We start from the raw sequence: 13,015 nt of genomic DNA on the forward strand, positions 1-13,015 counted from the left end.
GGTGGGGCCCCGGGGCTGGGTGGGCCTGGCCCCCTTGCTGGGGGGGGGGGGGCGGGGGACGGCTGTTTGACCACCGGGGGACAGTCTATCATCTGTCCCCAACTTACCCCCTTCCTCATATAACCTCATAATAGGGTGAGGGGGTGGGGGGCTTAGCCTGCGATGAGCCTTGGGGGGGGGGGGGGTTTACTAGGCAGTGACCCCCCTCCTGTGGTTGCCGTATGGAGTGGGCCCCCCCTCTTTCGGTTTTATTTGCACCTTAGACATGTAGGGCCCTTGGTAGGGGGGGTGCTTGGACATCACTGCCAGCAAGCAGCGGATGTCCTCCTGGCACCCTACCCGCCAATTTTAACCGCACCTTAGACATTTAGGGCCCCTTGGTGGGGAGGGTGAGGGGACGTCACTGTGAGTAATCAGGAGACGTCCCCTTAGTGCCCTACCCGCCAATTTTAACCGCACCCCCCTTAGTACACACACCCCTCCCCCCTCAATATATACATCCCAACATAAACACACACACATGCACACACACACTCTCTCAAACACACATACACGCACACACATTTTGCAAGGAAGGTGGGACCTAGGACCATCTGTCCCCTGCCTCTTCCCTGGTGGGGGGTACGGGCCCCTTTGCAACGGCGGCTGTGTCCCCGGGGTGCTGGCTTCCTGGGCCCGGCGGTGCTCTCTCCGCGCGGTGGGGGGGTTCACATTACATCTGAGCCGGGGGTGTTCGTGTCCCTGGGGGGTGGGTTCTGGTCCTTGCTCCTGAGTGCTGGGCCCCGCCAAATTTCCAACTGTGGCCGAGCCTGGTCGGGCCATATTTACAACACCCCTTGTGGGCCCTCTTTTTTCCCCGGGGTTCCCCCCTCCTGGGCGGGGGCGGCGGGCCCCTGCCTCGCTCCTCCCTGGACCAACCGTTGGCCGGGCGGATGGCTGCCTGGAGTGCGGAGTGGGTCTCCCTTGGGGGGTCCTGGCCCGTACCTGGGGTTGGGGCGGGGGGATGCCCGGAACTCCTGGGTGGTGGTGGGGTGCTCGTCTGGGGCTGTGGGCGTCCTTCTCCGGTGGGGCCCTGCGTTGGGTTCTCCCGGCGCGGCGGGGGGGCTGCTCTCCTGGTTGGGCTGGGGCGGCGCCCTCTTTCCCTCCGTGCCTCCCTGCTCTCTGGCTCTGGGGGCCTTGCGGCGGCCCTGCTGGCCCTGGCCTGGGTGGCGGGCTTGGTCGCCCGGGCGGCGGTTGTTCCCTGCCGGTTCCCGTGTGGTGTTGGGGGGAATCCGGCTGCCGCTGCTGGTGCGGTGGGGGTCTTGGGGTGGGGATGGCTGGGCACTCTCCCTCCTTCTTTTCACGTTCCACCATCCATTTTAGAAGAACATAAACACTCACCTGAGCACAGGTGTCAGCTCAACAGACTGAATGACTGAAATATTTCACACTAGTTGGTTTTAAGGCATAAGTATGCGTGTGAACACTATCTGTTTTGTGTACATGTCGACAGGTGGACATTTTTGCAACTAACAGGTGTGTTTATAACATTTGAGTGTTTGTGTGGACAGGCTCCGCCCTTTTTTTTTTGTTTTTTTTTTACATTTGAACCTTACCATAATGATTAACAACCAGTAAACTTGTTGCTTTATGCTGCTTCATGGTCTTATCCCCCTTCCCCTCCTATTATCACCCCCTACCCCCCCTCTCTCTAACGTCCCTCTTTCTTCTTCCCCTCTTTCCTTTTCCGTCCGGTCCAACACCAAAGATTTTCAGACATGTTTGAAATTAATAAAGTTTGGCCTCAATTACAAAAGGGGTTTATTCAGACATACCTTTGGTTTGTCTGAAGATTAATAACCCCTCTTGTTAAAGTAAAATATGTCCAACCCAAGAGGCCCTCAGCTCTCATCTGTCTGCCTAGCTGTTGGACAGGACAAGTTAAAAAAAAAAAAAAAAAAAAAAAAAACATTAAGAACCACTCCTAAAATGCCATGGAAGACTGATGACATTAAGGGTCTGAAGCAGAACTGCAGGAAGACAAATTTAATAATTCATAAAGACATTTTAAAAGAACTCAAAATCTACAATAACTATAACGGGCCAGAACCTCCTATTTTTCAAAAATCATTTCAGAAAATAAAAACAACCCCAAATTTCTTTTTAAAACAATTAACAAACAGACTTTAACGAGTCCTCCATGTCATCATCATGGGTCAAATCAATGCTATAAGATCAAACATTTCATCCATGTGTAACACTTTTGATTAAGGATACATTAGACTGGGCAGATTCGTCTCAGCGAGGAAATGTGGAGATGCAAAATCACACAGGACTCCTTCAGCTGATTTGAAGTTTATGTATTTACAGTGAACAAACAACAAAATAATTGACAGACAATATGTACAATGCAAAATAACCATATATATACATATATATATATATATATATACATATATATACATATATATATATATATATATATATATATATATATATATATATATATATATATATATATATATATATATATATATATATATATATATATATATATTTTTTTTAGTCCAGTGTCCAACAAGTTCACCCTTTTTGGGTGATTCAGAAAGACTCTTTGGAGTCAGCTGAATTAGCTCCAATGATTGGTGCTTGAGCAATGCCGATAAAGTTATTGATGAGGGTTCATGTGATTGTATCCTACCGCGTTAGTAGGGACAGTTGGCTTTTGGTCCAGGTGGGCTCTGTTAGCTCGCCATCAGCAGATGGGAAGAGGATTCCTCCCGATGGAAAAAAACCTGGCCTGTATAAACAGGACCAAATACTTATTTAAAACATGGAATTATGCTTTAAAAATAAGTTCATGACAAAAGCTTTCCAAATATGCGTATTTCCTGTGATTTTCTGATCTGATTTCTGATCAGAAACAATGTAATCACCACAACATAATTCATAATCATCAATTCATAATAATTAACATGCGCATGATTATTAGTTCTGTTCGTTTAGAGTACTCACAATTGATTTTAAAATAAACAGTTCTTATATTTTTCAAAACAATTTGTTTTGTTTACATGATCTCAAACCGGGATCAGCTGTGAGATCAGCTGGCGCCCGCTGACTCGCACACATACAAAAGAAAACTGTGTCACTCACCAGTTGCAGCGTGAGAAAAACGAAAGTTGGAAGTCGAATTAGAAGGCTGTCTGACGCAAGGCGTTGTGTAGCAAGTAGGGTTGGGCGATGTCCCCTAATTTGGCCGTTGACGATGTTTGCTGTCAACCATCGGGATGGACGATGACATCGTCGGGGGGGGGGGGGGGGGTATTTTTTACATTTTTCGTTCTTATATAACTGCTATTCGTTATTTTGCTTTTTTCATTTTATTTCCCAACTAATGGTTAATCCGCGATGATCCAGTATAAACTGAGGGAAGTGACTTTAACAGAAAAAGTAACAAGCAAAATAGAAAAGAAGTGGTCCGCTCCCGCACTTAACTAGCGAAGTGGACCGGCGGAGGGCGGATTTACAGCTTTATGTTTGATGGGAAGGGGGGGGGGGGTACATGAGCGGTATGTGTGGGAGATTTAAGACTGCGATCCGTCCCTCAGCTCTAGGGGTACGAGCTATCAAACTCAGAACCGGGTCTAAACGTGTGTCTGAGCACAGTTCGGATCGTCAGCACACACAGCGGACACAAAGCAGAAATGTCGCTCAGTCCTTAGAAAACATTCAATCAATCACGTGGATTTGTGTTTCCAGTCGTGTCCCGACTAAATAAAGGCTGATGTTATTCACAGGATGCAGCACCATCCAAAGCTAATGTTGTTAGCCCGTGTTAGCTAATCCTGGCTACGTTCAGAAAAAGCACTGACCACACGGATTAAAATTCAAATGATGAGCGAACAGGTGTTTCATAATAACCGTAACATTATTAAAAGCACGTTTAGAAGATCGTCTCGTATTTTACCGAGCTGACATGTCAATGTATATAGCCGCTCGGTGCTGTTATCGTTTTGTATTGAATTGTTACCTTCAATAAAGTTTGGAAAAAAAGCCGCTCGGCGGAAGTTGTATCCTCTTCCGGTTTTCAAACTGCGCATGTGCGAATACTGCGCGTGTGCGAATGATTTATTCCGACCGAAATTGTGACCTTAGTGAACGTTTTTATATTCTGAAAACATTTTTCTGGGCCCATCTACACGGTTGGATACTAATCCGACCACTGATCCCATCAAGATATTTTGTACATGTAACCGCGGCTTATGATGTCAACGCGCAACGTGGCGGGGGCGTGGCATCACGATGGTGGTCTCTCCATCGGGATGTCAGTCACCCATCACGATGGACGATGATATCGTCCATCGGCACAACCCTAGTAGCAAGGGTATTGCTGATAACTCCCGAATGTATGCCTCCTGTAAACCATCCCCGCCACTTATTTATAACTCAATGAAACACGGAAGTTGAGTGTGTTGTCACGTTCGGAAGTCTCGCGAGAGTTCCCAAAATTGTGTGTTTCGTTAAAGGGACAGTGCCAGGAAAACATGTGGGTTACACATGCCATACACTAATCTTAACAGACAACCAGCGTTGTTTTTACCAGAAGACACTGGGGAGATTTGTCTTGGTTGATGCGGAGATGCTTGGTCGAGTTGTATCCCAAGCACACTGCTACAACCTGCCTTTTAGATCCCATTCCCACTTCACTTTTTGAAAACATTTTATAGATTCTTTGAGTCAGAGCTTTTAAACATAGTTAACTGCTCTCTTCAGACTGGAGTCTTCCCCTCTGCCTGTAAGACGGCGGTGGTGAGGCCCCTTCTGAAGAAGAGCCAATTAGATCCAATAAATCTAGATAACTTTAGACCCATATCCAATTTACCATTTTTAAGTAAAATTATACAAAAAAGTGTCGCTACTCAACTGCATGAGCTTTTAAATGCCCCAAAAATTGTAGAAAAATATCAGTCTGGTTTTAAGACAAACCATAGTACAGAGTAAGATCGTTAATGATCTTATATTAAACCATGACTCACAGAAATGTTCTGTTCTGGTGCTACTGGATCTTAGTGCCGCTTTCGATACAGTAGATCACCAGATTTCATTTGACAGACTTAGGAGTCTAGTGGGCCTCTCTGGAAATGTTCTTAAGTGGTTTTAATCTTACCTTACAGGGAAACACTTTTATGTAAGTATGGATACGTGCTCTTCAGGAATCCATGAAATAAGTTGTGGGGTTCCCCAAGGGTCGATTTTAGGGCCAATACTGTTTAATTTATATATGTTGCCTCTTGGGGAGGTCATCAGGAGACATGGCGTTGACTTTCACAGCTATGCTGATGATACACAACTTTACATCGCCGTGTCTCCTGATGACCTTGAACCTGTTAACAATCTTTTAAACTGTATTTTAGATATAAAGTCATGGATGGCAGAAAACATCTTACAGCTCAACCAGGACAAAAATGAAGTTCTAATCATCGGTTCTGAAGAAAAGAGAGGTGATTTTACCACATCTTCATAATTTTAAACCTTATCAATGTGTGAGAAACCTGGGCGTACTTTTTGACTCTGAGCTCAATTTTATCCCACACATTACAAATGTCATTAAGACAGGATTTTATCATCTCAAAAACATTGCCAGAGTCCGCCAGTTCCTCTCTCTTGCCAGCACAGAGGTGCTGATGCTAGGGTTGGGTACAGAGCCCTGGTATTGAACGCGCCCCGGGGCCACATTCTTCAAGACCGCAGTATTGTTAAGATCTGACCTAAACGGTTCTGCTATCGGTACTGGAGAAGTCGCTTTATTTTTTGTGTCCCACAAAATAAAAACGTTATCTGGCATATGTAACTCATCAAGTCAGTCAATTTTCTTTTAATTAATTATGTTAATTTCGCTGCCTTCGCTGAACAGGAGAGGTCTGTCTGCCTATTTGTGTGCACGGGGGGCGGGGCTGTTGAGACAGTACGCGCCGCGCGCGCACACACACAAGACAAGGCAGCGCACACAGTCCGTGGTGGTTTCGTAGGGGACACGTGAGCGCCCCCCCCCAAAAAATCCTTTTATCCCCCATACTCTAAGAACACCCATTTCCGTGTAAAATTAATGGTTAATTAAACGATGTCCGTACGTTGAGCTGTGTGTGAACACGCTGCGCGGGGGGGGTGGGGGGGGGGGGGGGTGCATGAGGAGCGAACAACGAACAGGTAGAGAGGTGGGCCTTACACTCAGCGTTTATGATTCCAGAACCGCAACAAACTAACGGCTGCTCCCTAAAACTTAATAATAATTAATAACTAATGATATTCGTCATGCATAATTAATATAATTTGTTGGGTTTAAAAATAAATAAATAAATAGAAACTAATCTGCATCAAAGGGAATTTGTTTCTATCATCTCACTTAACTTAACTCTGGGTGTTTGACAGACAGAAAATTTGTTCAAGGTTGTGGAAAATGGACAAAAGAAGGAAATATGTTCAAAGGAAATATCGGGCTTATAAAGAATGAAAATAATGAAATTAATTATTTAATGTCTTACTGTCTGGAACATTCACATGTATAAAATAAAATGTTTTGTTAAAAAAAAAACAATGTTGCATAATGAGGAAATAAAACACTTTATGTTCTCAATTTGTTATTTATTTGTTTATTTTTCGTCCTAAAAAGTATCGATAAGAGTACCGTTAAAATACCGGATCGATAAGCAGTATCGATAAGCGTAGTAGTACCGTTAAAACCTTAACGATACCCATCCCTAGCTGATGCTTTTATTTTCAGTCGTTTAGATTATTGTAATGCCCTGCTCTCTGGTTTACCCAAAAAGTCAATCTCAAATCTACAGCTATTGCAAAACTCAGCGGCACGAGTTCTGACGAGGACCAGAGGGCGGGAAAACATGAGACCGGTTTTAAAATCGCTGCATTGGCTCCCTGTGCGTTTCAGGATTGGTTTTTAAATTCTTTGAATGGTTTATAAATGTTTTTATTGTCTTGGGCCTTCTTATTTAAATGATATCCTTTTAAAAAATGAGCCCTCGCGGACCCAGAGGTCCTCCGGTTCTGGCCTCTTAGTTGCTCCTAAGGTGAGGACCAAAACTTATGGTGAGGCTTCGTTCTGCCATATGGTCCTCGTCTGTGGAACGGCCTGCCGGAGAACCTCAGGGCCGCAGAGACTGTAGAGGTTTTTAAGAAGAGGCTCAAGACCCACCTTTTTAATTTAGCTTTTAGTAGATTTTAACTGCTAATTTATTCTATTAGTTTTAGTATAGGCTATTTTATGCATTTATTTTTATTGTATGCATCTTATTCTCAATTTTATGTTCTTATATAGATCTTATGTCTTTAATTTTAGTATCTTCTCATGATTTTAGCCCCAGTGTTTCTTGTGGGGATGTTTTCCTCTAGGGCTTGCCGGTTTGGTCGGTGGTTGTTGCTGCAGTTCTTGCCCTTGCTGGGGCAGCTGGAGACTAACTTTGCAGCTTGACGGCTGTGAAGTGGACCCCAGTGTTGTCCCAGTCTGGGTGGGCACTGTGGAGATGTTCCAATGGCCAGGCTGGCTCCTGGTATGAAAGGATTCCCAAATACCGTTTCCTCACAGCAGAGCCAAGACATACTTGTTTGTTTGTTTGCTTATTTATTTATTTAAAGTTACATAGTCATTATTCCATGGGTCATATGTTTTAACGGAGGGGAGTGGGAAGGGTGAAGGGTGGATTGGGTTTTTACTGTAATATTGTGTGTTAAAGCGCTTCGAGCTGCACAAAATGCATGAGAAACGCCATTTTATAAATAAAGTTTGATTTGATTTGATATACAAATGTCTGAGTTGCATTTGTTAAAGATCAGAATGACATGTTAATCATACACTGAGTCCACTAAGCCATAATGATAGATGACCAATTCTTCTCTGTCATTTCAGCAGCCAGTATGTGAACCGGTTCTCTTCTGGTTTCATCTGTCAAAGCTTTGCTTCCACATTATATTTGTTTATTATTTGTTCCCCACCAGGTTCTTGGGTGAGAATGGATTCCACCAACTAAAAACACAGATGTAACACCCATCCCTTGTAACTGATGAATATACACACACATGGTTAAAAGAAATGTGTATATATATATATATATATATATATATATATATATATATATATATCTTACGTTAACCAAGGAATGGTGGGAAAAAAGTTCCTTACACTGAAAAAAAGGGTTTGTTCAGTCCCCCCCCCCCCTTTTTTTCCCCTGTTCCCTGATGCTCGGCTGCGTTGTGGCCAAAAACCAAAGAGGGTCCTCACACCCTAACGAGCAGGGAAATACAACGTACAGGTACTCACGTAGCTGATGGTCACGCCAACTGTTGGCGGGGAAAATGCTCTGCAGACAAACTCTGCGGCATAATCTGACTGTGCAGGACAGAGGAAGAGGCGGGAATCTCTTGAGGCCTGGAGGCTGGGATCGGCTCAGACGAGCGGCACGGTGTGCTCGGTCTTCCAGAGAGTCCAAATAAGACCCGTCTATGGTCAATTTCATAAAAGTCCCTTTAGAACTTTGAACGTTTTTTTGGGTTGTTTTTACCTAGCATTTAGTGAAAAAGTAACACAACACGTCACACTTAACGTTTAGTTAACGACATGCTAAAGCTAGTCGCAATTAGCATTTTGCTGCATATATTGTAATAAAAAAAACGAGCAGTTTAAAGTAAACACATCTAGAAAAAATCATTGCTTACATGACAACGGTTTCCCCATTTCTGAACAGAAAGTTGACTCTGAAAAACATCGTAGCAAACAAGCATTCATTTCAGCGTCAGCTCCGCTCCTCACCAAGGTCTGACTCTCTCTGCCCGTCTGTGAAAAGATTTTTCAATCGTTCCTCTGAGACACGCCCACTTATCTCTGATTGGATGGATCATTATACAGACAGATAACACAACAAATCACATCTCAGAATGAACAAACGAGACATACAGGTTAGGTTGTGGGGCAAAATAAAACTTTGTTCTTCAAGCAAACACATACACATCGTATTTTTTTTTTATTCTTCACTATCTTTTTTTTTTTTTACATACACATAGTAACGACACAAAGAAGAAAAAAAAGAAAAACAAATAAAAAAATGAATTGTAGTTTAAAATTCTAGGGATTGTCATACAGCATGTGATTGTCAATCAAAATACACAGTTTTATTGCATTTTTGTTTTTCATTACGTTCAGAGATTTAAAATATAAACTGATCTCTTTGTGAAATTTTTCATTTTTATTTGACCAGGATTTGTCATTTAAGGCTCACATATCTCAGGCGTGCAGAACTGCCTTTTTTCACCTGCGGAATATTGCTAAGATCAGAAATCTACTTTCTAAGAGTGATGCTGAAAAACTCATCCATGCATTTGTTACGTCGAGGCTGGATTACTGTAACTCCTTGTTAGCAGCGTGTCCTAAGAGTTCCCTAAGAAGTGTCCAGCTTGTTCAGAACGCAGCAGCTAGATTGTTAGCTGGAACCAGCAGAAGAGATCACATCACTCCTGTGTTGGTTTCACTCCATTGGCTCCCAGTTGATTCCAGAATCAAGTTCAAGATCCTCCTGTTAACCTAGAAGGCCTTACATGGAATGGCCCCGTCCTATATTAAGGACCTCATAGTCCCTTACCATCCAATGAGAACACTTCACTCACTAAATGCAGGACTGCTTGTGGTTCCTAGAATTAGTAAAAGTACGGTTGGAGGTAGAGCGTTTAGCCACCAAGCCCCTGTTTTATGGAATAAACTCCCAGCTCATGGAAGAGAGGCCGACTCAGTTTCTACATTCAAAGTTAGACTGAAAACATTCCTCTGTGGACAGGCTTATTGTCAGACTAGTTAGTATTCAGAGATTATTTAACTTAATGTTAATTTGTTTAAATTAAACTTAATAATAACTATTTCTTTTAAAAGGCTGCTAGAAGTTGAAGCTGGGGTAACTATGGTGCTCCGGGGTTCTGTCCTCTTCTCTTTTAGATTAGATTAGATTAGATTAGATTAGATTTGTTTATTAATCCCACGAATGGGAAATTTCCTTGTCACAGTAGCATGGAGTTTGGCACAAGTATGTACAGACATTAATGACAAGTTAGACAGACACACATTTGAAAGAATATATACAAAAGTAAGAGTGTTCTGATAAATAAACAGGGAAAGAGATGTGCAGGTATTTAGAGGTCATCTGTATATACAGTTTTGTACAGTGAATAAAAAACAAAAACTATGAAAACTATTTACTTAGGCTGGTGTTGAACAGCCTGATAGCAGCTGGGATGAAGGACCTGCGATAGCGTTCCTTCTTGCATCGTGGGTGCAGCAGTCTGCCACTGAAGGAGCTGCTGAGGTCTGAAACAGTCTGATACAGCGGGTGAGAGGGGTTGTCCATGATCGATGTCAGCTTGGTTAACATCCTCCTCTCACCCACCTCCTCGATGGAGTCCAGGGAGCAGTCCAGGACAGAGCCGGCCCGTCTGTTTTCTACTTCTACCCTTCCTCTCCTCTATTTTTGATCATCATTTATCATTTAGTTCTCCATGCTTCTGTTTGGTACAGTGATTCATGTATTGTCCGTCTTTCCCTCTCCCCTCCTTGGGGAGTGGGAGTGCTTCCAGACTCCAGTTGGCTCATCCGTGCTCCAGTTCCTGACCGTTTACCTCGCCTTTGCTCCTGCTCCTACACCTGGCTGTGGTTCCTGTCTCCGGCTCGACTCGCGCCTTTGACTGTCCCGATAACCACGGCTGGATGAAGCTCGTCTGCTGGACTTTTATATATGTAGTTGTAGATTTAGATAAGTTAATTCTTCTCTAAGAGTTCTGGTAAATCGCCTGTCCGTCCTGGGGGAGGATCCCTCCTTCATGTGGGCACCCCTGAGGTTTCTTCGTTTTTTCCGGATTACGGTTTTTTGGGAGTTTTTCCTAACCGCGAAGGGGGTCTAAGGGCAGGGATGCCAGTATAGCTTAGTCAGTTTGTTAGTTCATTTTAGTATTTTCCTATTGCACTCTTTGTATTCGTGATCCTTTTGAGTTCATGTTTTACTTCGAAGCCCATTGAGACGACTGTTGTTGTGATTTTGGGCTATACAAATAAAATTGAATTGAAATTGAATTGAAATGTAATGAATAATGGTTTGGTTTTTAAGAATCTGCTCTTATGAATGAAAAATTTCCCAGATATTAACAAATTATTGACTGTCAAATCAAATAGATTATCACCAGAAACTACTCCAAATAATATGATATGCTTTTGATGTGCTTTTGTAATTTTTTATTTTTATTTTTTGATTTTGATTTTTGTAATTTAATAGAAATAAGAAAGGGAAACTTTGAGGAGCGCAAAATAAAACTTTCCCTGTGTCCGAATTACCGCCCTAACCCCTATATAGTGCCGTCACCATTTTGTAGGGGTGTCTTTTTTTTTTTAAATAATCATTACAAAACTCTCGCAGACACAACCACACAATGATGCAAGCCACAGCTCTTTACAAAAACAAAGATAAAAAAAAAACAAGAATGTATACATATATGAAAAAATCAAAAAAATCTTTCAGCATAAATTCAAATACAAGGCAATCAACATTCTGGACCCTAGATTTGTAACCATTCTGTAGCAGATTTACAAATGTCATCAATGAAAGGATTTGAGTTGTGAATACATTTCAATGAGGATAAATACAGTCTGACTTCATTTTTAAAGCACAGTAAATTCAGCCGATCTTATTTCCACTTTTTCTTATGAATATGATATTTTCCCAAAATCAGGAGGATGTTCACTACTTTTGCTGTCTCTTTTGGCAACTTAATGTTATAAAACAAAATATCTCTTTCTGTGAACTGTATGTTGTTAATTTTTTGACTAACAGAATTATGAAATTTTGCCAGAATCTTTGGATCGCATTTCCTCATTTCTTTAATTTTGGGGATCACTGACCATTCTATGAATTTCCATAGTTGAGCACTTGATGTGACGGGTGTCTCAGTTATTTTATATTTCACTTTTCTATTAAAGTCATGGTATATTTTATTTTTACAGAATTTGTTTAGATATTTATTATCTAATTTTTCCAACTGAGTTTTATGTCTCCTATTACTAAGAAGTTTAATTTGAACATAGGAAGACAATATTGTATTTTTTATTAAATGTATTAAAGCAACTGGAATTGCTCTGTAAGTTTTCTGAAATTCCTTGGTTGAACATTCAATATCATATTTCCTTTTAAATTCTCTTAACTGAAAAATTTCTCCATTTGAATCAAGAATATCACTTACAAAAAAGATCTTGTGGTCAAACCAATTCTGATGAAACATTGTCTTCCTGTGTGTGGTAATTACTCTGTTGTTCCACAGGGGGGCGCAGTGAGGGGGGAAATTGTGACAGAATATCATTTTCCAGTGGAAAAGTACTAGTTTGTGAAATTCTGAAATCTTTATAGAAAGTTTGGAAATTTCAAAGTCACATCTCAGCAAAAAATGTAATCCACCTACTTTTTTGAAGATGTTTTTGGGAATATGAAATCATATTGAGTCAGGATTTGCTATAAAGTTTTTTAACCATTTTATTCTAAGGGTTCCGACCATTGATTTAAAATCAGTCGTCTTTATACCCCCAAATTATATTCCTTAATAAGTTGAGATGTAATGGGTCTTATTTCTCCAAATAAATTTATAAATAACTGAGTTAAATTTTTTGACATTCTTTGGGTTAATGTAGAGAGATTGGCATGGATATATTAATGTCATGACTTGAAGGATTGACAGACCCAGATGCTGAAACCCAGAGTGAGGACGAGGATTGGTGAAATGTAAGAAATGAGTTTTATTTTCCTTCCAGGAAAGTTGGTGTGGTTTGGTGGGCAGCTGGAGAGGAAAGCGGCTTGTGGCGCGGCTGGAGGTAAAAGCGCGGCTTGGCAAAGCTTGAGGTTTCCTCCGGACTGCTGGAGAACTCGAGCCCTCCATAGGTTTGGTTTTGGAAAATCATTCATCAATTGGATTAAAATATCATATCATAACCCCAATGCATCAG

At 41.8% G+C, this 13,015-nt stretch overlaps 1 long non-coding RNA gene across 2 annotated transcripts in view; it reads right to left on the bottom strand.

The window, feature by feature from the left end:
- Positions 1 to 9,027, bottom strand: part of LOC111947407 (uncharacterized) — a 33,330-nt gene extending 24,303 nt beyond the window's left edge. Inside the window, exons 1-3 of one of the 2 annotated variants that reach the window (XR_013655675.1) lie at positions 8,707 to 8,994; positions 8,312 to 8,491; positions 2,551 to 2,779 (exon numbers count right to left, since the gene is read on the bottom strand). This is a non-coding gene — a long non-coding RNA (uncharacterized LOC111947407). Of the gene's footprint in view, positions 1 to 2,550; positions 2,780 to 8,311; positions 8,492 to 8,706 lie in introns of those variants that run through there. The other variant, XR_013655674.1, reaches the window with a different exon arrangement.
- Between the last annotated feature and the right edge of the window lie 3,988 nt (positions 9,028 to 13,015).

The sequence above is a fragment of the Oryzias latipes genome, chromosome 4 (genome assembly GCF_053564925.1).
Source record: "Oryzias latipes strain Hd-rR chromosome 4, Olatipes_Hd-rR_3.1".
In the NCBI taxonomy this organism is placed as follows: Eukaryota; Metazoa; Chordata; class Actinopteri; order Beloniformes; family Adrianichthyidae; genus Oryzias; species Oryzias latipes.